Here is a 25981-nt window from a genome sequence, read left to right as displayed (position 1 = left end):
ATGATCGTCATTAATCAATGATCTTACGGACAGAACTGGGTTCAAACTCCACCTTCCAGTTTGTGCCACATTAAAATGATTATACCAGAGCGGACGGCAAGAGTGGAATTTATGGAATGGACTACTTGGAATAAAAACCAATATAAAATCAACCCTTCAGAGTTCTTCATCCGTAAATATTGATTGTAAAGGCAATCATTATGGCGATCATAACGATTCTTAAGTACATAACTCCTCTATCTGACTCTTGATTACTTGAAAACCTATTGCACATTAAATTAATTTTTAAAATTGGCAATGGTGATAAAAGTATGTTATAATGGTATGTTGAGGATATTAGGTCATCTTATAAATATTATAACCTGACGAGTTTCAATTTTGCTACCAAGATCGTCTTCAGAACAATAACAATGAAACTCATCACTGGTAATTTGCACTCCATACTAACTAGGCCCGAGATAGGAAGACCCTGTCGGAAGAGAAGTTCATTTCAAGGCCCTCAGAGCCAAGGAGAATAATGATGATGATTTCGGTGTGCAAGGCAGCTGTAATATACTCGTAAGGAACATTCGCAAAGTACCTGACTGATAATGGCATAAAATCAAATACGATGGATATATAGCTGTAATCAACTGATATAATAATAAATGCGACAAGGAGCTCGGCTATAAATAATTATTATTCCACTAATTTTACCTGTCCTTACACATCATAAACACATTTGCGGGTCTTGATGTTGAAGTATTTTAAACAAAAATATGAATGACAATGACGGCGTTGGGTGACTTATGCATTTGTGCAGTTGGGAGTTGATCAACTCGAATCTTCAGTGTCCCAGTTAACATTGTCAGGATTATCGAAGTCATCGCATTCAACTGGAAATATAGTTTCCTTCCAGGAATGCTTAATTACGTTGTTGAATATGGGAGCAATGAACTGATTATAGATAAACGCATGCAGGTTGACGATAGTATTACGTCTCTGGATGTCAATAAACCTCACTCAAAGAACAGTTTAGCGAGCTTCTTCTATTGATGGAAAAATGTATTCGATGGTTGAGTAAGGGAAGTTGCAGCAGGTGGAATATTTGTTACCTGTATTTGCCTATCCGAAATTACAAACATATTTTGTTGATTGAGTCAGTATACGCAGCTAAAACTTACGTTACTGCCATCTAATGGATCACCTATGCCCATGGGCCAAAGGTATTTCGCGAATATTCCTCTATAGTATTTTAACTGAGGGGACGAGTATTAGCTTATTGGCCTTCTGCACTCTGCACTCTTGAGGACTTCCCCAGAGCCTTGTTAACCGTCACTTTTCGAGATTCATGAAGAGCCTCAACGGCTCTCATGGCGGTGCGGGATATACGATATCTACGCTGTATTCCGACAAGACAGGCAGTCCCCCTTCTTCTCTTGATTAGGAAGATACGGTGATTAGGAATATGAATGGATTGTGTGCAATGGACACATGAAAGTGGTACTCCTGCTAGGACTGTAATGAAACAAGGAATTTCAGAGAAATATATACTGTAAGAGGGAAAGGTTGGTAAAACTGAAAATACATACTTATACTTGTATTTATATTTCTGTTCAATTTTCAAACAGATAATGGAGGGAATCAGGAAGGACAGCAAAATTATGTAATATTATCAAATAAATCTTTTTTCTGCTTCTCCTTTTACCACCTTTTTCCTCGTCTATGGGGTTGCGGGTGCAAAATGTGTCGCACATGAGAATTTGGCCCTGTTTTATGGCCGGATGCCCTTCCTGACGCCAACCCTTTGTGCAGGGATGTAAACACAATTGCGTGTTTCTGTGGTGGTGCTCTCAACTTTAGATCGTGGGTTGGGAACCACAGGTGCTCTCAACTTTGGATCGTGGGTTGCGAACCACAGGTGCTCTCAACTTTGGATCGTGGGTTGGGAACCACAGGTGCTCTCAAATTTAGATCGTAGGTTGGGAGCCACAGGTGCTCTCAACTTTGGATCGTGGGTTGGGAACCACAGGTGCTCTCAAATTTGGATCGTAGGTTAGGAACCACAGGTGCTCTCAACTTTAGATCGTGGCTTGGGAACCACAGGTGCTCTCAACTTTAGATGGTAGGTTGGGAACCACAGGTGCTCTCAATTTTGGATCGTGTGTTGGGAACCACAGGTGCTCTCAAATTTGGATCGTGGGTTGGGAACCACTGTTCCCTAGCTGCGTCTGGCATTATTTCCATTTACTTACTCCAGTCTCTTCGCTTTCTTCTTTCCTATCTGTCCTGCATTGGTCAACTCTTGGTCCCTTCCCACCCTGAGGGAATTAGGTATGCGATTACTAGGAAGACTTCCATTTTTCATATCCTTATTGGCCCTTCTCTTTCTTTCCCAATACCGTCATTATTCGATGTATCTGAATTTTTCTTTTTCCTTCTGATTTGTGTTTTTTACAATTTGTTTTACGTCTCACCGACACAGATAGGTCTTATGGAGACGACGGGAGAGGAAAGGGCTTGGAGTGCAAAGGAAGCGGCCGTGGCTTTAATTAAGGTACAGCTCCAGCATTTGCCTGGTGTGAAAATGGGAGACCACGGAAAACCATCTTCAGGGCTGCCGACAGTGGGATTCGAACCCACTATCTCCCTGACTCAAGCTGACAAATGCACGACCCTAACCGCACGGCCAACTCGTCCGGTCTGATTAGTGTCAAGAGAGTATGGTTTCCAGTTGTACTTCCTCTTGCAACAATAATCGCTAAAATTCACCAATATTAATTAATTCATAATAATTTCATTTATTTTATCTCCCGTTAACTACTTTTACGGTTTTCGGAGACGCCGAGGTGCCGGAATTGGATTCCACGGAAGTTACTTTACTTTGCCTTCAAGTACCACCGGACTGAGCCGGCATCGAACCCGCAAAGTTGAGCTCAGAATGCCAGCGCTGTACGACCTGAGCTGCTCAGTCCGGCCCATTAATTCATTCATTTATTCATTTCAAGCTTGTACGTTTCCCATGGCGTGAATGAGTGTTTGGACTCACGGCAAACTTTGCTATGAATGCACTGACAAAATAATTTCTTATTAGAACAGTAGGATGGAAACATACGAAGTGGTATTAAGAATTTTATCAAACTAGTTATGTCCGGGTATATTTTCACCTTTAATTTTATGCCTTATTTACTAAATTATCTTGTATAGTACATTATTAGGAAAATAACAGAAGCAGCACACTGCATCAAAGAAGTTAGAGCAGTTTGAAATTATGGACTGTTAACTTATGTACAATGGAGTTACAGACCTGTAAATGTGGAAGTTTGTAATAAACTTTAAATTACTTTGAAACACTTCACAGGATCACATAGAACAGTACTATCAACATTGTTTAAATTATTCCCACACCACTCCTACAATAAACCGCTTATAATAATAACCTCTCATGTTACAATTCTCCGCCTTGCACCAACTCGGAGAGCAGAAGAGAAAGGATTCGAGGCTGAGATGGAGAGAACTTTCAAGACTTATTATGTATCAGCAACACATCAGTGTTTGGAACTCCACCTACGTTATCTATACACTCCCGTGCCAACCACCGCACGAAATGATGTGGAATCTACTTCTTTCAATGCATAGCTCATGATTGTCTGGCCTTTCTTGCGATTATTCAGCCTGTTTGAAACTGCAGTATAATCAGTCAGTCATCAATGATCTGCATTTATGGCTGTCACTAAGGTGGCATATTCCCTACCAATAATAAATTTAAGCCTCCCCCTGCAGGGGTGGGGGAGTTTTGAATTAATTATTGGTACCGGTACAGTGAACTGCACCTCCCTCATTCTTGTTATTTTGTATTTAGAGTGACCGATTATTAGAGTAGTAATTTTAGTATTTAGTTATTAACGGTTGGTATTAGGTTGGTATTTGTGGGGAAAATTTTGTAATATTATATTAGGATTGAATTAAAATTGGTGTATTAGTTAATTAAATAATTTATTATTTTTGGGAGAAACGTTTGATTATTATGTACTTTTTATGGATCGCGACAAGCGTTCAGGAATTCAGACGGTATGGCTGACACAATCACTATTATTACTGCGCTAATATGTGGCAGCATTGTTGGATAATCTTTCCAATTACTGACCACACCCTAAGACACTTCAGGTTGGGGACAGGGTATTTATTAGCGATTTGGTGCTACTTATATTTAATGAATAAGAACAGCAGATGTTATTTAGTATCACATTTTCTTCAATTATTTATTTCACTCCCTTCCTTCTAGTCCTATAAATGAACATTTGCCCCAGTTTTTCGTCTTGAAATCCAATTTAATTTTCACATTATGATCTTTCCTACTTTTAAAAGCTCAGGTTAAGCTTATTCGTCTACTGATGTCATTCAACGCCATCTCTGGGCGACCTAAAATGTGATCGCAGAAATCTGTAATGAGAAATTGTCAAAAATGGAGCACAAACAGTGGCTACTATCCAACAGGAGTTTCAGCCATCAGCAGTAGGATCTGTTTCTATTGGAACATTGTGTACAAAAGCCTGTCAACTCGGATATTCCGGAAGAGCAGTACCACATAAGCACTTATCACGAAAGCCCGGCGACTTAAGGTAAAGTTTGGACCATTGTAACTGCACACTGGAGGATTGGAAATCAGTTCTGTGGAGTGATGAGTCGAGAGTCACAATATTTCGGTCTGATAGACGTGTATGAGTGTCAATCAATGAATATTCAAGATAAACTTAAATATTATAACTAAGCGGTCCGCCTATTCAATACAATATATAATTTATTATATCTAGTACATGTTTCGTCCCCTAAGGGACATCATCAGCTAATAATAAATTAACATTAATATATCAGAAATAAATATTAAAATTGGAAAGACACATTAAAATTTTAATGTCCCTTAGGGGACGAAACATTTACTAGATATAATAAATTATATATTGTATTGAATAGGCGGACTGCTTAATTCTAATATTTATCTCGAAGCCTCCGTTGCTCAGGCAGCAGCGCGTCGGCCTCTCACCGCTGGGTTCCGTGGTTCAAATCCCGGTCACTCCAGTTGGGATTTGTGCTGGACAAAGCGGAGGTGGGACAGGTTTTCTCCGGGTACTCCGGTTTCCCCTGTCATCATTCATTCCAGCAACACTCTCCAATATCATTTCATTTCATCTGTCAGTCATTAATCATTGCCCCAGAGGAGTGCGACAGGCTTCGGCAGCCGGCACAATTCCCATCCTCGCCGCTAGATGGGGGCTTCATTCATTCATACCTGACCCGGTCACTGACTGCAAAACAGGTTGTAGGTTTTCATTTTCATGTTTATCTTGAATATTCATTGATTGATTATAGTCAATACGGGATTAGTATTACTTGAAATGAAGCTGTTAAAGCTTATCACTTGTAGTGTATGAGTGTGGCGTTTACCCGGGGAACGGCTTCGACTGGAGATTATAGTGCCAACCAGGAAGTCCGGTGGTGATGGTGTCGGCCTATTTCTCGTACTTCGGCGTAGGGCCGCTGGTGTTTATCCGTGGAAGCATGAACACAGAGTCACATTGTAACATTCTGGATAATGGAATGTTCCCAACATTGTAGCGGCTTTATTTCTTTTCGAATGGTCCTTTGGTTATTTAAGGATGACAGTGCTAGATCCATGTTCCAGGGGGCTACTGTGCATTGGTACGCCGGTAATAGTGTTCGCCCATTGGACGGCCAGAGTCCCAACCTCAGTCCAATAAAACGTCTTTGGGACGAATTGGACCGCCAAGTGCGTTCTCGGAAGTAGCGACCAAAATCTATTGTCCAATTCTAGGAATGGTTGCAAGAGGAATGGTGACGAATCCCAGTGGATGTCTTGCACACACTCGTCGAGAGCGTGCCGAACAGGTTGGCTGCTGTTATAGTCGTATGAGGTAGCACTGCGAGGTTCTAACGGGGTGACAACCACCAAACAAACTTTGTGGAAAGGCCTATTACTGTGTGGTAGATAGTGCACTTGCGTAAGATTGTCGTTGATAATGATTTCATATCCGAGATTTTATGCTAATGTACCAGATGAGAAGTCTGTGATATCAGTAAATAATAACAGGACAGGAATCGAAACTTGTGCAAAATACAACTTAGCATTTACAGTAGGAATGGTAGGTTGGGATATTTACACCGTAGAATACTTTTTGTGGTCTATACTGAAATACAGAGAGAGATAATCCACTTGATAGCCGCCCTATTAGGCAATAAAAATATTGGCTTCCTAATCAGATCATATGAGCATTATTTATTTTATGTATGTTTGGATTAAGCAGGGCTTGAGTCAACACTCAAGATTAAAATTGCCACCATCAGGCAGATTGTCTCTTTCAGATTTTATTTGAAAAAGAAAGTTCAATACATGGTACTTCAAGTTAAGGACAACCGGGCGAGTTGGCCGTGCGGTTAGGGGCGCGCAGCTGTGAGCTTGCATCTGGGAGATAGTGGGTTCAAACCCTACTGTCGGCAGCTTTGAAGATGGCTTTCCGTTGTTTCCCATTTTCACACCAAGCAAATGCTGGGGCTGTACCTTAATTAACGCAACAGCCGCTTCCTTCCCTCTCCTAGCTCTGCCCTATCCCATCGTCGCCATAAGACCTATATGTGTTGGTGCGACCTGAAGCAACTAGGAACAAAATGTTAAGAACGAATGTTGTCTAAAAATCGCCACTGAATTTTTCAACGCCCGGTCCACTGTGGTCTGGATAAAGGTGTCCCGGATTTTGTTTATTCTTGAGAAGTTAAGCGTCTCCTTAAGAATTGTCCCTCTAGCGACAATCATAAGACCAATGACTTCCCATTTTGTAATTTCATACTTTTTTCCGAGATCCTCAAGGCATGGTTCATAAATGGCCTTTCTTTCTTCTGACGCACTAATCGAGGATGCTGTTCATTTTCCTCAAATCTTACAGTGAGATCAATCACCCGTACATTTCGCTCGGTCGATGACAACAATGTCAGCTCGTCTTGTGGATCCATTTGTGGAAAGACATCCTATTTCTTCATAGATCTCCAAGTGGAGTTGTTTACGGAGGCTTCCAGCAATCAATGTGTGAACATTGTGTCGATTGATTCTCATCAGCTCTTCCTTACGACAGAAACCTAATACACGAGGCAAGGCTTCGAACTCGTCACATCTTCTGCAACGGGATGAATTGGCTCCTTCCAGGGAAAAATCGAACTGGGGTGATATTACAGTTTATTTTAATTGCTTCTGTCCATTGTCCGGATGACATACCTCTGTTATTACTGACCCAAGCGTTTCCTTTCTACCAGTGGGAAAAGAATATCACTCCCTTACCCTTGGATGGTAATGTGTACCAACTTCTAAAGGAATTTTCACGGAGTACTTTTCGATGAATTTATGAGTTTAAGATTAATTCAGTTTCATGGATCTATTCTAGAAGCTCTCAGGAGATCAACGGTAACGACATCGCCCGACTTTACCACAGCTGATTTGGTTCTAATAGCGCAAAAGACCATCTTCTAGATCACGGGTGCTCACTCTGGGCATTTCGTCCCGCGGGCGGGCAGGCGATGGGCGTATACTTCAGCCACAGTGGCGTTGTGGTTACGTCTCAAGCCGGGAAGTTCAATATCAGACGAAGGCCTGCTGTTCAGACTCGATCATTACGGCGATACCCGAATGCGAAATGGTGGCAGAAACTAATCAAAAAGAAGGGACCTTGTAGAAGGTATAATGTGGAACACCACTACAAAGCGAAATATACTCTTTCGCATGATACTGTTTTAGTGGATGTTCGAATATAAATGGTTGAAGATAGATTTGAAATACTATTTTCAGAAACTCAACGAACAGGGAAAGTCACAAAACACCAGAACACTGTGTAAAATGAAGCATAAAACTTTTTGAATTGTGTTGTGCGTTTTACCGAATGGATGATAGGGATTTTACTTTTTGTGGTGGAAATTCTGTCATTCTCATCCAAGAAATTGCAAATCGTAGCATGCACGCTTCAAAATTGTATCTTAGTACAGTCGCTAAAAGAACGCATGATGTTATACAAGTTCAAAAGGAATTGAACCTATAGATATGTTTTTTCACAATTGGCTATACGTCGCATGGATACAATTAGGTCTTATGGCGATGATGAGATATGAAAGACCTAGGAGTGGGAAGGAAGTGGCCGTGGCCTTAATTAAGGTATAGCGCCAGCATTAGCTGCTGAGAAAATGGGAAGCGAAGGAAAACCGTCTTCAGGACTCTCGACGGTGGGATTCGAACCCACTATCTCCCGAATGCAAACTCACAGCTGCGTGCCCCTAACCGCACAGTCCACTCGTCCGGTGAACCTATAGATATAATGTTTGTTGTGGGTGTCACAGGGTTCTTATCTACATGGGAGTTTAAGTATACTTTTGTAAAAATAATAAGTGCGAGGAACTACAATACTCTACCGTACCATAGGGGTAAGATGATGCCTCCATATCCTGTCTAAACATCCGACTAAGTTCAAGAGGGTAGAGAGTGGGTTGGATCGCCATGGGTAGTCTACAATATTCGAAGTTTAAACTTATCTCTATCATGACAGGAATAATGGAGATTTTGTCGAATGAGGAATATTAATATGGGGTAAGGTAGATTTATTACACAAATAATCCGAACCATTCTAATCATCAACAATAAGAAAATGCAAATTAAATGGCCTCAAAACGGCACCAAAATGAAATGAAATTAAACAAACTACCATGTTCATATAAATCAAACAATAACCACGCAAAATAACTTCAAAATGTGAATTCAAAATACAAAATTAATTAATTAATTAATTGAAAGTTTCACTTCAAGTCAACGTGATAGTCCAAAGTTCATGTTTACGTGGAGTAACGTCGTCATATAAACTCAATTTAACGGAGTTACCTTATTTGGGAGGATCGCCTCGATAAGTGCATCTACACGTGATCTAATTCAGTTAATAGTGGGGCATGACTTTATGAAACACGATTAAATACTAGTGACCTTTCTCTATGGTATATTTACAACAATCGATACGGGCTAAAAAATCAAAGTATTTACACTGGATCAGGTGGGTAAATAGCTTACATACTACACTGACTCGACATGCGAATCCCGGTTCACCAAAGATCTAGATGGAACTAGAATAACCTCAATCATAAACTCAGCACTCGCGCTGTTCTCCATTAACAACAAAACATCAAACAAAATACAATAATTCACTCAAGTATACAATCCTCAAAAGAAACAAGTCAAAATGAAACGATATACACAGAGAAAACAAAGAGCAACAACCCCGTTCATTATACTGCATGAGACCGCAGACTAGCACCCTCCGTCATCTTTTCTCTCCATATTTCCTGTTTGGCAATGAGCTGTAAATATTAAGACACATGACTACTCTCAAGACTTAGTTACTGTTTTGACAAGTTTCATATTCAGACATACACTTAGCAGGCATGCTAACTTCTTTCTCAACACATACAATAATCTCTTGGCCTGACATATCATTCACGGCATCTTTACTTCTCAATAATATTTATCCATAAAAGAATAATAGGCCGATTCTAGACTCACATATTTATCATAATATTACCAGGCATGCACACAGCACGCACCCTTGACTTCATTCATATTTTAGCATGCATTTCACTCACATGTATATCCTGCATTTTCATCAGCCCTTGCACTACAATTGATGGTTCGATTCCCTGCTTGACCATTTCCCAAAACAGCCTCCAATCCATTTTAAAAGATCCTATATAAATTCAACGGTGTATCTGCGGCTTCAAACATCTTACAGCACCTGAAATTCATGCAAACCAAGCAGCCTATCTGAATCTAATTTCTGTGTCATTAAAATAAAATTTCAGTTCGACGCTGCGAGTGTGTTACTCTTGATATTGATGATTTCGGCTATATATCCCTTCTATGTAAAAAACACAGGCACTAAACTAAATTACATGCATAAATACACACAAAATCAAAATCAAACCCATAATCTCCCTCAGTTTCCCATCTAGCTAATTATAAAGCAATAAAAAATGAAAACATGCAACCCCATCCTGTCCATATTTACAATTACAAACATATAAAATGAAATCATGCCATCTAACTGAAATTGATACTAAAAATACCTCATCTAATCCGCACTAGTATTTAACGTATTTCACAAAATATACCACTTCAATATCACATGCATCTTATCTTAGCAACTCCCATGACGTCTTTAGCAAGTCACATTCCCGCTACCATGGATCTCTACTCCATCGTTAACACACTTTGCACACGTGGATCCATTCTTATATCTTCGATTGTTGAAGCCATCCTCTTGAAACTGGTCCCTGTATAACAGCAACACATAAACATATAGTCAGTCAATCGTCACCGTTATCTGTGCACGTTGCACCGAAATAACCCCACTTCAGGCTATAAATAAAAAGCCAACGTGAATAAATTAGCAACAACACCTTATTCATATTCACATGTAAATGTCAGGGTTTCAATAACTGTCTATATAAGCGGTCCGCGGATACGTATCGAACACGAACAGTCTCTCGCGATCGCGTCCGGCCCGATGGTAATGTACGGAAAGCGTTTCTCTCTCTAAAACCAGACTGCGGCGGAAACTATGGTTTGTACAGTTAGTGCACGAATTTGTGCCATCCCGCACTTGGCAAGTTAATATAATTAGTTTAGATAACACTGCTCACAAATAAATTCACTGTTCTAGGTCTGTGTGACCGTACAAAGTCAAACTCTGCCCACGTGGCAACAACTGCGCGTCTCACGTACACTGAAGTCTCACTGAAGTAAACTGGTCAACGATACAAAGCAAGCGGAGAACGCTCCACCATCTGGTGCGCTTAAGTATGTTCTCAGACGCCGTTAGTGCTAGGGGATTCCCCAAAGATTCAAAAACTCATCCAATGAGAGCTATTGTCACCCATAATGTCTTTATAATGCTTTGGAATTGTGATTAACGACACTCATATAAAACAGATATCAGCTCAGATAAATTTCATAATTTATTCTTGAATATTTCTAATTCTGAGATCTGTGGAAAAGCCTCAAATAACATAACTGACCACTATCTCACAATAAACACAGCACACTCAGAACAATGTTTGTCATCCTGAAGTTCACCATTCGCGCTGTCCAGTATTCAAAGTAGCCACGCCCTTGATTTCTTATTGGCCCAACTCAACTCGTGGCCTAACGCTTCTTATACGTGCATACAATGCTGACTTGGATTAAAATTGGAAGCTTCTCACGGTCACTGGAAATTTACTAGCAAGTGTCCCACGCCTCTCTGTCTCCTGAACTTCTGGTCTCATCTATAAACTGCAACTCCTGTATTATTCAACTGCAGTCCACGCTCATAATATAATTTAATATGCAAAATGAGCCGTCAGATATGGCGCAATACCATGCACTCATTCTCTTTTTGAGTGACTGTGCAATGTAAGAAAATTTGTAACGTGCCAGTTCTCTTCGAATGTGTAAATATGGGGAAAATAAAACCATGTCTATTAATATTGAGAGCCGTATAAATCACACACGGATATTTAAATAAATAACAGTTTCTTACGATTATGGTGTCATTCATTATGCTGTATTTCAATCATCATTTCGTGGAAAATGGTGCGAAGAAAGCTCTCTAGTCACAATCTAAAGGCACTCCTCCTTTGCCGTAAAAAATGTTTGCGCTCTCTCGCTTGGCTGTGACGTATGCTTCATACATAAGCTGCTCGCAGTTACGTCAAGCCTGCCCAGCCACACTGAGCTAGTCTCAACGGGTGCCCAGCTGAGCAACTCTACTCTAGATAGTGCTCACTTGTTTATTTTGCATTAACCTTTCCAATTAATTTCTTCTTTTCCTTTGCTTTTTATCATTAACATTTCATTTGCATAAAAACTCTGGTTGTTATTCTTTATTTTCAAGGGTGGTAGTAGTTTATTTATTTTTCACTTTTCTGCACATACACTACTATTGCATCAGTTACAGAAGTGGTCGGCTATTATCACGTTTGCTTTCAATTTGGTGGTCAGGTAATTATAATAAAAGTAGTCGTCGAGGTCGTTCCATTAATTTATGCACCTCTGGGGCAATAGTGAGGTATAAAAACAAGCATATGTGTTTCATAGCATTACTATGATATTATATTTTCAAGAAGCATGTCTTATCTCTTCTTGCAGTTCAGCCAGATAAATGTTATTAATCGGCAAAAGTGCAACCAATTTATGATATTTTCCCAGTTTCAAGTTCTAGAAATGTGTATTGAGTCACCCTTCTAGTCACCATATGCGTGTCTGTTCAGTCTTCGGTTTGAATGTATTTTGCTTGCTTTTACATTGATATTACATACCAGCCTCGTATGATATAAACCTCAAAATGATCCGTATTGACAGTTGTTATACGTTAAAATGGGGTAAAATATATCCACTCACTCAATACATAAATATTAATGTCAAATATATTTCGTTAAAATCGGTTATATTCTCATTAAGACATTAATTCATGGTACTAGTTTCAACCTTGCTTGGGTCGTCTTCAGCCATTACAAAGTCAAATTGGCACATTAAAAAGACCTGAAACACACAAAACATCTAAAAAGAAAATGTTATGAAAATGAAGCTGTGATGAAATATATCCTGAAGACTGGCACCATGTCCATCAGTCACAAAATGATGTACACAAGAAATGTTTATTAAATTAGTAGCACTGTATCGATCACATAGTGGAATCAGTCTTAATATCTTATTTATACTGTAAATTATAGTGACAATATGTGATAAATTTGAAAATTAGGTGAGAGGGACATCCATGAATTAGTGCAGTAGAAACGGTGGCCCAGTAGATGTTTAAGGCTGTCGATATGGATCTCATATGCATAAGGCGTGATCAAAAAGTTTCCGTTTGAGGACGTTGCTGCAGCGGATATGCAGCGTAGCGCGACTACGATGCGGGTATATAAGCACGGACATGTAGGCAAAGAGATTAGTATGGCGGTCGTGTCGAGCCGTGGTGCGTGCTTTAAATGCGGCCATATGAACTATGGCGACGTTATTACCAAATGCGTCCAAACAGGACCAACGTGCTGTTATTCTGTTCTTGACCGCCGAAGGACAAACACCGGTGGACATCCATCGGAGAATGAAGACTGTGTATGGGGCAGCATGTCTATCATCGGGCGAGTTGGCCATGCGGTTAGGGGCGCGCAGCTGTGAGTTTGCATCTGGGGGGTTCGAACCCCATTTTTTGTAGCCCTGAAGATGGTTTTCTGTAGTTTCCCATTTTTACACAAGGCAAATGCCGGAGCTGGACCATATTCAAGGCCACGGCCGCTGCCTTCCCACTGCTATGACTTTCCTATCACATCGTCGCCATAAGACCTATCTGTGTCGGTGCGACATAGTCTAATGAAAATTGTAAAAAGGAAAAAAAAAACTTGTCTGTCGAAAACCACCGTTGTGGAATGCGTGCGGGTCGCGTTTCGACACAAGACACTGGTGGATCTGGGAGGTCAGCCTCGTCCATTTCAGACAACAACAACAACGGGCGGTGGATGAGGCCTATAGTCCTGATGTCTCCTCATGCGATTATCACGCCTTCGGTCGCCTCAAAGAGGTCCTGGAGGGTCGACGCTTTCTGTCCGACGAGTAAGTGCAGCAGGCGATTACGGACTTCTTCACGCAGCAGGACAGTTTACAAAGTCTACTGAACCATACATACAAACTAAACCTACAAGGCATATTTTCACTGGTACTGGCATCACTAGCATCTTTCATACCTCAGTCACAGTAATATTGTCAAAGCCGAGGATTTAACCAGGACTTGTCGATGACAGTAACAAAACATTTTTTACTGTATATCAAAAGACACAGTGAACAGTAAACGATATATCTTACCAGGAATGGATCATCATTATAGTCATCATATAATCCTGTATTTTTCACGTGAAACGTCATCCATATTAAGATCGGATGTTCCCGGCGAAAAACTGATGTAGCGCTTTTCATGTAAAACGAGAAATTAGTATTGCGAATACAGGAATGGTGTATATACGAGGACTGTAAATACAGTAGTGGCAATATTGATAGAACGCAATATTTAATGAACTAACAAGTATAATTGCATTATATTCCTTCACTGTGGCAGCCCGCAAAGGTTATTACGTTTTACCAAATGTTGGGAAGCCGTTGAGGACCGTTGGTAAGGCGTTCTCTGTTGATAAAACCGACGGAGCGCCCTTCTGCGCGGAGTACAAATGCCACGGGAGGAAATCGGCGGCCTCGGAGGGTTCATTCAACTTCGGAAACAGGTCGAGGTCACAAGGACTCATGTCCGGTGAGTACGGAGGATGTTCCAAATCCTCATTCCGATCCGCACGAAAAGCTATTGACCCATCGTACAACCGTCCTATACGGTAATGCATTCTCGCCATAGGCTTCACGTAATCCTCGATAACATTCTGATGCATTTTTGACACGGAAAACCTCGATTTTAATCTACGAACGCTGATCAGATTTTGAAAACATGCTTTAGAGCGGTGAAATGGACACTCTTCACTTCAACGCCACACAGCTACAACACTCGCAACTGGACGCCTGTCGAAAATACACTACACATCGACAACAGCGCCACCTGACCGCTCTTATAATCTATTCGTACATGCCCAGTCTTCTGCGAGTGTCTGGACTACGTTGCCACTGCCTTATATACAACCCTCGTATTATTTTACATTAGACGAGTAGTAGAGGGGTTTAAGGATGGATTACGAAAAGCAGTCAAAATAATTTATGTGACAATTAGGCTGTAATGATAACTGGTGTAGACTTTCTTCTTTCAAGGTACTTATGGGGTTAGGCAAAGCTGTAATCTTTCATCTTTGTTGTTCACAGAATACATAGTCATCTACTGAAATATATTGAAGGGAAGGGAGGGATTCAATTAGGTGGCAATGTGGTAAGCACTTTGGCCAATGCCGACGACTTGGTTTTAATGGCAAACTGTGCCAATTCTTTGCCGGGCTGAGTGGCTCAGACGGTTGAGGCGCTGGCCTACTGACCCCAACTTGGCAGGTTCGATCCTGGCTCAGACCGGTGGTATTTGAAGGTGCTCAAATACGTCTGCCTCGTGTCGGTAGATTTACTGGCACGTAAAAGAACTCCCGCGGGACTAAATTCCGGCAGCTCGGCGTCTCCAAAGACCTTAAAACAGTAGTTAGTGGGACGTAAAGCAAATAACATTATTATTATTATTATTAAACTGTGCCAAAAGGCTGCAAACCAATCTTGGAACTTTAAAATAGGTACAAGGGGTATGAAAATTAACCTTTTCAAGACCAAAGTAATGTTAGCAGGGAAGAAACCTACGCGAATTGAACGACAGGTTGGGAATACACAACTGGAACAGGTAAGTATATAGGATGTGTATTCTTCCAGGATGGTAGTGTAGTAAATGCAGTGAGCTCGCAGTATTCTGTAAGATGGAAGTCAGCTCCCGGATGAAACCACCTTGACATCGGTCTGTTAAGACAAACTTCGCTGTACTAGTGTGAAAGCTGGATGAACTCAGGATATCTTATTCATATGTTACAAGTAACAGATATGAAAGTAGCGAGAATGTTCGCTGGTACAAACAAGCGGGGAGAGAGTACTCGGAGTGAGGAGATAAAGGCTAAGTTAGCAACGAATTCGATTGATGAATCTGTACGCATAAATCGGCTTCCGTGTTGGGATCATGTGAGGGGAACGGAGAATAATGGAATAATGGACTCGGTCATGGACGGTAAGAGAAGTAAAGGGAGACCAAGGTGACGAAGTTTAGACTCAGTTTCTAATGATTCAATCATGAAGTATGGAAATAAACGGGGCCATGAGCTAGTTACCAATAGAGGTTTGGGGAGGCGTTTAGTAAATTTACAGACGCTTGCAGACTAAACGCTGAAATGCATAACAGTCTATAATGATAATTTTTAAAATGTAATTTCGTGTGGCTATTCCTAGCATGGTGCAGGCCTCGTAAGCAGACCTTCGAACGAAGGGTGGGCGGCATCTTCCCTGTATGGGAACTACGTGATTTTGTAGTGGAGCGTACTTTTGCATGTGATGTGGGAGTTGCAGAAATCTTGGGGACAGTACAATATCCAATCCCCGAACCAGGGGGGAATCATTTAAGGTTACAATCTCTGACCCCGCCAGGAATCGAACCCAGTGCCCTTTGATCATTCAGCCATGGAGGCAGGTTATAATGACAATGTACGTTATTCGGATGAATACATATTCCGTGATCATAGTATCTTACGTAATGCGTACAGGTTCATCACAAAATAGCAGCCCAGTTAAGGTGATTTTTTTAAATATTGAAGGTTTTGGGAATGAAAATTGACGAGTTTTGCTATAATTTAATAATACACTGGTAAAATCCTATATGGACTGGTAAAATCTTATATGAGTCCGCCTCTGTGGTGTAGAGGTTAGTGTTGATAGCTTTCACCCTGGGAGGCCGGCGTTCGATTCCCGGTTCTGCGATGAAATTTGAAAAGTGTTACGTGGGCTGGAACGGGGTCCTCTCAGCCTTGGGACGTCAACTGGGTTAAAGGGGTTCGATTCCCAATTCAACCATCCTCAAAGTAGTTGTCTATGTTTTCCCACCTCTTCTCCAGGCAATTGCGTGTATGGTAAATAATTTAAGACCATGACCTGCGAGGTCGCTGTTCAGCGAAGCAGGTGAGGCTGCCTGGGCGAGGCACTGAGACTTCTTCCCTGTTGTATCCCCGACCAAATGTCTCACGCTCCAGGACACTTCCCTTAAGTGGTAGAGGTGGGATCCCTCACTGTGTCTGAGGCGAGAAAAGAACAACTCTGGACGGTAAACGGATACAGAAAGAGAGAAAATTCCACGTAAAACGTATCCAGGAGAAAACTACGCTTAGTAAGGGATTGAATCAGACCAATGGTGCATCTGCAGCGCGAAGGAGACGGCTACTGAACCTGTAGGAATGTTCAATAAAATATTGCTAATTACTGAGAAATTGAACATTTAAATGAATAAACAAAACGTTGCACACATTTCTAATTAAAATACACGATAGAAGTTCGATATGAATATCTCTAGCGTCTGTACTTAGTACAGCCTACCATATATTTGTAATCTCAGCCATGTTGTTACCAATTGAACACGTTTGCAACATCAACGCATTATCTATCATCCATCAACGCATATTCCTTCATAAGAAGCGATTATTTTCTTAAGAACATAACCTCCGTCTTCCAAACTCTAATCGGAGAAGAATAAGGACAAGTTTCAAATTTTAGAAATATGAAGGTATTGACGAAAGAAGGGAGAGGGACACAGCGTTTGTGTAAATTAAAGACTTCTTGGTCTCATAAATTTAATACTGTTGTGGTAATAAAAGGACAAGAGTTAACCAAAGAAGTTACGGTAGGGAAGCGTGGCACAAGTACTTGCAATACAAGATACATATTCCGCTAGAGATCCCTTCGTTAACAGCATACACGAAGTGTCTATCTTCTAAGTAGTATTCCTGTGTAATGGGCGCATAGTACGAGCTATAGATTCATACTTATACTTACTTACACTTACTTATACTTACTTATACTTACTCCAACTGTAAATGCTACAAAGACAAAGACAAAGACACCTCCGTACAGGCCATGAAAGCTCTTGGACGAGTGGAAGGTAAAGCCTTCCACCATTGTTAACCGCGGCACGTGATGGGGTAGAGTGGTTAGCTCTACGCCCGACCGCCTTTGCCCCCAGGAATTAACCTGGTACTCAATTTTGGTGTTGGCTGAGTGAACTTCAGGGCCATATGCTCCTCCGGAAGCGGAAATCTTGTTTCTTAAATTTTACGATTTCCTGACGGGGATTCGAACCCACGTCCTTCCGGGCGAACCGAGCACGTCTACTGTAAATGCTACAGGGGAACAATTCCTAAATTCTCTAGTGACGTTCAGGCCGGCTTTCCTGTAAAGGAGCAAGTTGTTTGGGACGTGGATAGTCTGACGTTGAACGGCTCCCTTCACATTTTAAGAAATCGTTGGTTCGCAGTAGGTCTAGATTGTCTAAACCACACAGTAAATACTTGCTGTGTAACCATGATCACGTTCTCTAAAGAATTCTGGGTTTAATATGCTTTGTCGTAAAGGCAATCCATAAACTCGGAAGTAATTCATTTAAATTAAATCGATCAAAGCCACCATGTAGGATACAAGCTTTGGTAATCGTCACAGAGACATACGAGGAGGAAGATGAGCAGCAATGGTGAAGAATAACAAGAAACGGAAGGGCATAGAAAACTGTGGTAAATCGACTTCTAAGCGAATGAACAATTAGAGACAACATTGCGCGATCACATGAATTCAGAATAAATGAGCAAATGTGTGAAAACCAGTAATGTCTAGAGACAGAATTTCATATTTACAAACACTTAACAAAACCCTAGCATAATTCAGCTCACCGCATTAGAGAAGAAGGAGCTACCTTCTAGTATAATACCTTTGCCCTTTCAGGGATAAACAGACTGTCTGACACCTCCGAAACCATGAAAGTTGTTAATAGGATGTACAACCAGTAAGACAATATATTATTGTTATTATTATTTTATTTGCGAATTGGCCACTTAGGATCACGCTACAATTTCATTTTTTCTTTATGTGAAGTTTCCTCTTCCTGCAGTACTCCTTCATACCGTGTAAAGAAGCAACTTGTTTGGGACGTAGGTAATGTGACGTTGAAGGGCTCCCTTCACATTTTAAGAAATCGTAAGTTCGCAGTAGTAGGCCTAGACTGTTAATCCGTCCAGACTCTTCCCGTCTTTGCAGTTCTTTCGACTTGAAAACCTTCCAAATGTTGAATCATGGTCCGAAATGAGTTTTTGTCTAACATCTGAACTTCCTGGATTGCGGACATTTCTAGATCTTTACGAACTACCTTAATCCATGCCATCGTAGTCTTCTTGTTCCACGGGTAGTCGAAAAACCTTTTAGTTAGTCTGGTTTTGTCCATTCTATACAAATGTCCGAAAAATTATAACCTCCTCTTTTTCATGGTCTCTGAAACTGTCTCCACATTTTTGTAGCCTTCATAGTTGTTCCGATATTTCCAGCCGGTTTCAGTCTGGACTTGTCCAAAGATTTTCCTATTCTTCTTTCTAGCTTCTCCAACTTGTAATTCATCGAGAGGCATTTGCTGGCATACAGGAATACTGTGTATTATTATTATTGTTTCTTGTATTTTATCTCATATTTACTTTTCTGAGTAGTATGCTACGTTGTTCCCCGATGCGAAGCTCTAGATAAAGGTTGTGAATCAAAACTTTACCGTACAGAACATTAGGTTTCGAAATAAACTTAGTGAATATTTTATGAAGCTTACTGGAATTTGCGAGAATAAGTTATTGTGTAAACAAGTTGGTGTTTGAGTTAAGCAGGACAGAAGTTTCCGAGATAAAAGCAGTAACGTTTATGTACTGCAGGTCCATGACAGAAGGTACTTGGCGGAGGTCAGACGTAAACGTCGTGTGTTGATTTTTGATGAGGTCTCCCACAAAATTTCAGTGTATTACGGTTTATAGCTAGGGTTGAAAGTCGTCTCGTATTTCTGCATTGGCTTCGTATACCTTGATGAGACCTAAATATACCGAACATTATAACAGTGAACGTAACTCAGATCTGTATTTGTATGTTATATGCACTCTACAATATGAATATTAATACTTCAAATATTAACGACAACTGGATGAAAATCCCTGAAAGTGGAGGTGATAGAATAAATCTATGGTATTCCTACCTGTCATAACTATGAGACGAATAAAATGGGACCCCACAAGTTCTCAACTTTAAAGCGTGGGTTGGTGACCACGGGGCCCTAGCTGAGTCTGTCATTGTTTCCACTTACTTGTGCTAGCCTTCTGCCTTTCATCTTTCGCACCCGACCTCCCTTGGCCAGTTCATGTTCATTTCCCACCCCGTTTTACTAAAGCAAAAGAATATGGAAGAAACAATTTAATTATAACAATTATCTTCAATACTTTTTTTATTTCTTACCGTCTCCATCAGATCCCATGTTCAACATTCTACGTCAACCCCACATTTCAATTTCCACCTTTTCTTATTTCTATGCGGTCCACATTTTATCACCACATATTGGTATGATATTAAATCATTAACCTAGCATTCCTTAAATAAATGTTGGTCCAAAATTGTTCAAAATTAGTTGTTGAAAATTAATATTATAAACATAGATTAAGGAGATTTACAGTAAACAACATTATTAACAAAGCATTTTAAGGCATTTTAGAAGAACCTACATTTATAACCCGAATATATTCGTTGCCGTTAAAAATATGTACACTGACTGACAGAGCAAATGCAACACCAAGAAGGAGTGGTCAGAACTTTATGCCAATTGCAGGGTAGACTGACGTCACTGAGGCATGCTCATGATGTGAAATGCGCCGCTGTGCTGCGCACGTAGCGAACGATAAATGGGACACGGCGTTGGCGAATGGCCCACTTCGTACCGTGATTTCTCAGCCGACAGTCATTGTAGAACGTGTTGTCGTGTGCCACAGGACACGTGTATAGCTAAGAATGCCAGGCCGCCGTCAACGGAGGCATTTCCAGCAGACAGACGACTTTACGAGGGGTATGGTGATCGGGCTGAGAAGGGCAGGTTGGTCGCTTCGTCAAATCGCAGCCGATACCCATAGGGATGTGTCCACGGTGCAGCGCCTGTGCCGAAGATCGTTGGCGCAGGGACATGTGGCACGTGCGAGGGGTCCAGGCGCAGCCCGAGTGACGTCAGCACGCGAGGATCGGCGCATCCGCCGCCAAGCGGTGGCAGCCCCGCAAGCCACGTCAACCGCCATTCTTCAGCATGTGCAAGACACCCTGGCTGTTCCAATATCGACCAGAACAATTTCCCGTCGATTGGTTGAAGGAGGCCTGCACTCCCGGCGTCCGCTCAGAAGACTACCATTGACTCTACAGCATAGACGTGCACGCCTGGCATGGTGCCGGGCTAGAGCGACTTGGATGAGGGAATGGCGGAACGTCGTGTTCTCCGATGGGCCACGCTTCTGTTCTGTCAGTGATAGTCACCGCAGACGAGTGTGGCGTCGTTGTGGAGAAAGATCAAATCCGGCAGTAACTGTGGAGCACCCTACTGCTAGACAACGCGGCATCATGGTTTGGGGCGCTATTGCGTATGATTCCACATCACCTCTAGTGCGTATTCAAGGCACGTTAAATGCCCACCACTACGTGCAGCATGTGCTGCGGCCGGTGGCACTCCCGTACCTTCAGGGGCTGCCCAATGCTCTGTTTCAGCAGGATAATACCCGCCCACACACTGCTCGCATCTCCCAACAGGCTCTACGAGGTGTACAGATGCTTCCGTGGCCAGCGTACTCTCCGGATCTCTCACCAATCGAACACGTGTGGGATCTCATTGGACGCCGTTTGCAAACTCTGCCGCAGCCTCGTACGGACGACCAACTGTGGCAAATGGTTGACAGAGAATGGAGAACCATCCCTCAGGACACCATCCGCACTCTTATTGACTCTGTACCTCGACGTGTTTCTGCGTGCATCGCCGCTCGCGGTGGTCCTACATCCTACTGAGTCGATGCCGTGCGCATTGTGTAACCTGCATATCGGTTTGAAATAAACATCAATTATTCGTCCGTGCTGTCTTTGTTTTTTCCCCAACTTTCATCCCTTTCGAACCACTCCTTCTTGGTGTTGCATTTGCTCTGTCAGTCAGTGTAAATTGTGGGAATGATTTTAGCATTGAGTGTTTTGTGAACAATTACAATTACGAATCTTCAGTGTCTGTTAAAAGTTACAACGGAAACGATTACAACCAAAGTTAAGACACCTTACAATAAAAATAACGTATAAAAGTCAAGACAACATTTCTGACATGATTGTCATAAATGATATGCAATGCATACATGGAGCTATGTCACAGTCTTCCCATATCCTTATTCCCTTCTTGTCTTATTCACCTTATTACCGTGAAAGGATTTTATCTGAGAATTCTAAAAGTAAAAAGCACCGCCGTCTCAATCCTATGTAGAGATTGAGACGTCGGTGGTAAAAAATGAGGTTATATGCCATCTTCTGGCTGCCAAAGTAACTAAGTGCATAAAACGTTTATATTCGTGGCTTAAATTTTATCTCAATTTTTAATTGTTAGGTTAAACACTTCGTTTGTCTATTTATGAAGTTTTTGGTCCGAGGATCCACGCAATAATACCTCACATTATTTAAAAGAGGGAAGTGACGTGTTGCTCTTTAAATCTATGAGAATTTTACCAACAATTTGCTAAAGGAGAACGCTTATTTTACTACAGTATACCAATAAAAGTTAAATATGTACGATATATATTTATTTAGGAACTGATCCTCAACGAGTTTGCTATAAGACGCAATAAGACCTATATTATTGTAAGTAGGATGGTAGCCAACGTGCACATTAAGCAATACTGCCTCGCAAAGTCCATTTGAATTCACCTGCGAAGCAATCTGATTGGCTAACTTCAGCATCTGATAACAAAACGATGGCGTTATATGCTGAATTATTTTAGAGTTGAAAACATAGCAGACAAAGTACAATTAAGTATTGTCCTCAATTGTGCCGAAAGTTGAAGGCTAAAGGGCCCGCACACGTTCCAACACGGGATTCTTGGATAGCTCTATCAAACTAGAAAAACACATTTTGAAAATCACTTCCGGCCTAAATGCAGTTCCGGAAAAAATCGCATGTTTCTTTGCTCGTTTTCTTTTTTATTCCAATCCTAGCCAAACTGACTTATTTACATAATTATTTCTGTAATGTGCTCCTTGGTTCAATACCCTCAAGCGTGTTTGGATATATTGAAGAATGTCCACACCGAATATAGTTATATGGGCTTAAGTGATACTCTGAATTGATTCAAATTATCGCTTGTAGTAGTGCTTAAGTGAAACAATGCATTGACTCACATAAGCGCTTGTAGTGGTGCTTAAGTGAAACAATGCATTGACTCACATAAGCGCTTGTAGTGGTGCTTAAGTGAAATAATGCATTGACTCACATAAGCGCTTGTAGTGGTGCTTAAGTGAAACAATGCATTGACTCACATTAGCGCTTGTAGTGGTGATTAAGTGAAACAATGCATTGACTCACATTAGCGCTTGTAGTGGTGCTTAAGTGAAACAATGCAATGACTCACATTAGCGCTTGTAGTGGTGATTAAATGTAACAATGCATTGACTCACATTAGCGCTTGTAGTGGTGCTTAAGTGAAGCAATGCAATGACTCACATTAGCGCTTGTAGTGGTGATTAAATGTAACGATGCATTGACTCACATAAGCGCTTGTAGTGGTGCTTAAGTGAAACAATGAATTGACTCACATAAGCGCTTGTAGTGGTGCTTAAGTGAAACAATGCATTGACTCACATAAGCGCTTGTAGTGGTGCTTAAGTGAAATAATGCATTGACTCACATAAGCGCTTGTAGTGGTGCTTAAGTGAAACAATGCATTGACTCACATAAGCGCTTGTAGTGGTGCTTAAGTGAAACAATGCATTGACTCACATAAGCGCTTGTAGTGGTGCTTAAGTGAAATAATGCATTGACTCACATAAGCGCTTGTAGTGGTGCTTAAGTGAAACAATGCATTGACTCACATTAGCGCTTGTAGTGGTGCTTAAGTGAAACAATGCATTGACTCACATAAGCGCTTGTAGTGGTGCTTAAGTGAAACAATGCATTGACTCACATTAGCGCTTGTAGTGGTGATTAAGTGAAACAATGCATTGACTCACATTAGCGCTTGTAGTGGTGCTTAAGTGAAGCAATGCAATGACTCACATTAGCGCTTGTAGTGGTGATTAAATGTAACGATGCATTGACTCACATAAGCGCTTGTAGTGGTGCTTAAGTGAAACAATGAATTGCGTCACATAAGCGCTTGTAGTGGTGCTTAAGTGAAACAATGCATTGACTCACATAAGCGCTTGTAGTGGTGCTTAAGTGAAACAATGAATTGCGTCACATAAGCGCTTGTAGTGGTGCTTAAGTGAAACAATGCATTGACTCACATAAGCGCTTATAGTGGTGCTTAAGTGAAACAATGTATTGACTCACATTGGCGCTCGTAGTGGTGCTTAAGTGAAACAATGCATTGACTCACATTAGCGCTCGTAGTGGTGCTTAAGTGAAACAACGAATTGAGTCACATAAGCCCTTGTAGTGGTGCTTAAGTGAAACAATGCATTGACTCACATTAGCGCTTGTAGTGGTGCTTAAGTGAAACAATGAATTGACTCACATAAGCGCTTGTAGTGGTGCTTAAGTGAAACAATGAATTGCGTCACATAAGCGCTTGTAGTGGTGCTTAAGTGAAACAATGCATTCACTCACATAAGCGCTTGTAGTGGTGCTTAAGTGAAACAATGGATTGACTCACATTAGCGCTCGTAGTGGTAGAAAAAGGTAAACTGCTAATCTAATCGACAGGATAACGATGATTAAGAGAAGTATTGTGATTTTTAGGAATAAATAACGAATATATTCTCATACTTTATTTTATTTACCTAAAATTCGTAGCTCATATCCCTAGGACGTTTTCAAAATTGAGTCGCTTGCTGAAGGGCTAGAACTGTGGATTTTTCAAATTATTTATCAGTATGACCACCCCTATAAAGCTCATATACCATGTTCACCTTATTTCCGACCATCCTGTAATTGGTATACGGTTAAACATAACTGGTATATTGTAGTAAATATGACTTTTTTTTTACCTTTAGAATCTTGTAGGTTTCGTAGGGATTTAAAAAGCAACACGTCACCAACGTCCTTTTAAATAAAGTAAGATCTCCCGTGAGTACGGGATTACTTGGAGGAGGAGTAAGGAAGGCTTTGCAAAGATAAGCCTGAAGAAACTCGCTGATGTGAAAGAAGCGCTCTGTGCACTAACCCGGAGGAAATGAAAACAGTACCGAGCACGCAGTCCTCATATTAAAGGGGCTCAAGGGATGTAGAGAAGAGACCTTTCGCAAGCTAACTGGGGGAAGGAAAGGACTAAGAGCTACAACCCGGCTTCTATACGTGCTCTGCATTAAGAGGTCTACAAGTTCCTATTTACCCCGGGCTATCCTTAACTCTTTCCCGAATAATTTGAACTCTGATCTGCCAAGTGTTCCAATGTCTACGATTAAACGTTTAGATGTCTTTATTTAACATTATTTTCTGTGTTATCATACATTTTGAATTCAGAATATATTCTATTTGTTGCAGGAAATTAATTTTAGAAATAAATTCTGGTTCTTTTTGTTGTTGTGTGTAAGCCTAGAATTACTGTTACCCACTTTCACGCCTGCAGGGTCCGACTCGTTGGCTGAATGGTCAGCGTAGTGGCCTTTGGTTCAGAGGGCTCCGAGTTCGATTCCTGGCCGTGTCGGGGATTTTAATCTTCATTGGTTAATTCCAATGGTCCGGGTGCTGGGTGTTTGTGCTGTCCCCAACATCCCTGCAACTCACACACCACACATAACACTATCCTCCACCACAATAACACGCAGATCTCGCCCATCCTCATCGGAGGGTCTGCCTTACAAGGGCTGCACTCTGCTAGAAATAGCCACACGAAATTATTATTACACCTGCGAATAATCTGTGATGTATCGCTTCATTATAGAATAGTCACTAAATTATTGTAATAATAACATTATTGATTTTGCGTCCCAATAACTACTTTTTGCTGTTTTTGGAAACGCCCGGGTAACGAAATTTATCTCTCTTTTATGTGCTGGTAAATTTACCAACGCGAAGTTAAAGTATTTGATCACTTTCATATACCGCCACACTGAGTCAAGACTAGGACAACTATAGCATTTTTACACGTTATCGTAAATCACATCAACTGAATTTTTAAGAGGATTGACCATGTATAA

Source organism: Anabrus simplex, chromosome 6 (assembly GCF_040414725.1).
Source record: "Anabrus simplex isolate iqAnaSimp1 chromosome 6, ASM4041472v1, whole genome shotgun sequence".
NCBI classification, from domain to species: Eukaryota; Metazoa; Arthropoda; class Insecta; order Orthoptera; family Tettigoniidae; genus Anabrus; species Anabrus simplex.
This window is presented reverse-complemented; position numbering follows the sequence as displayed.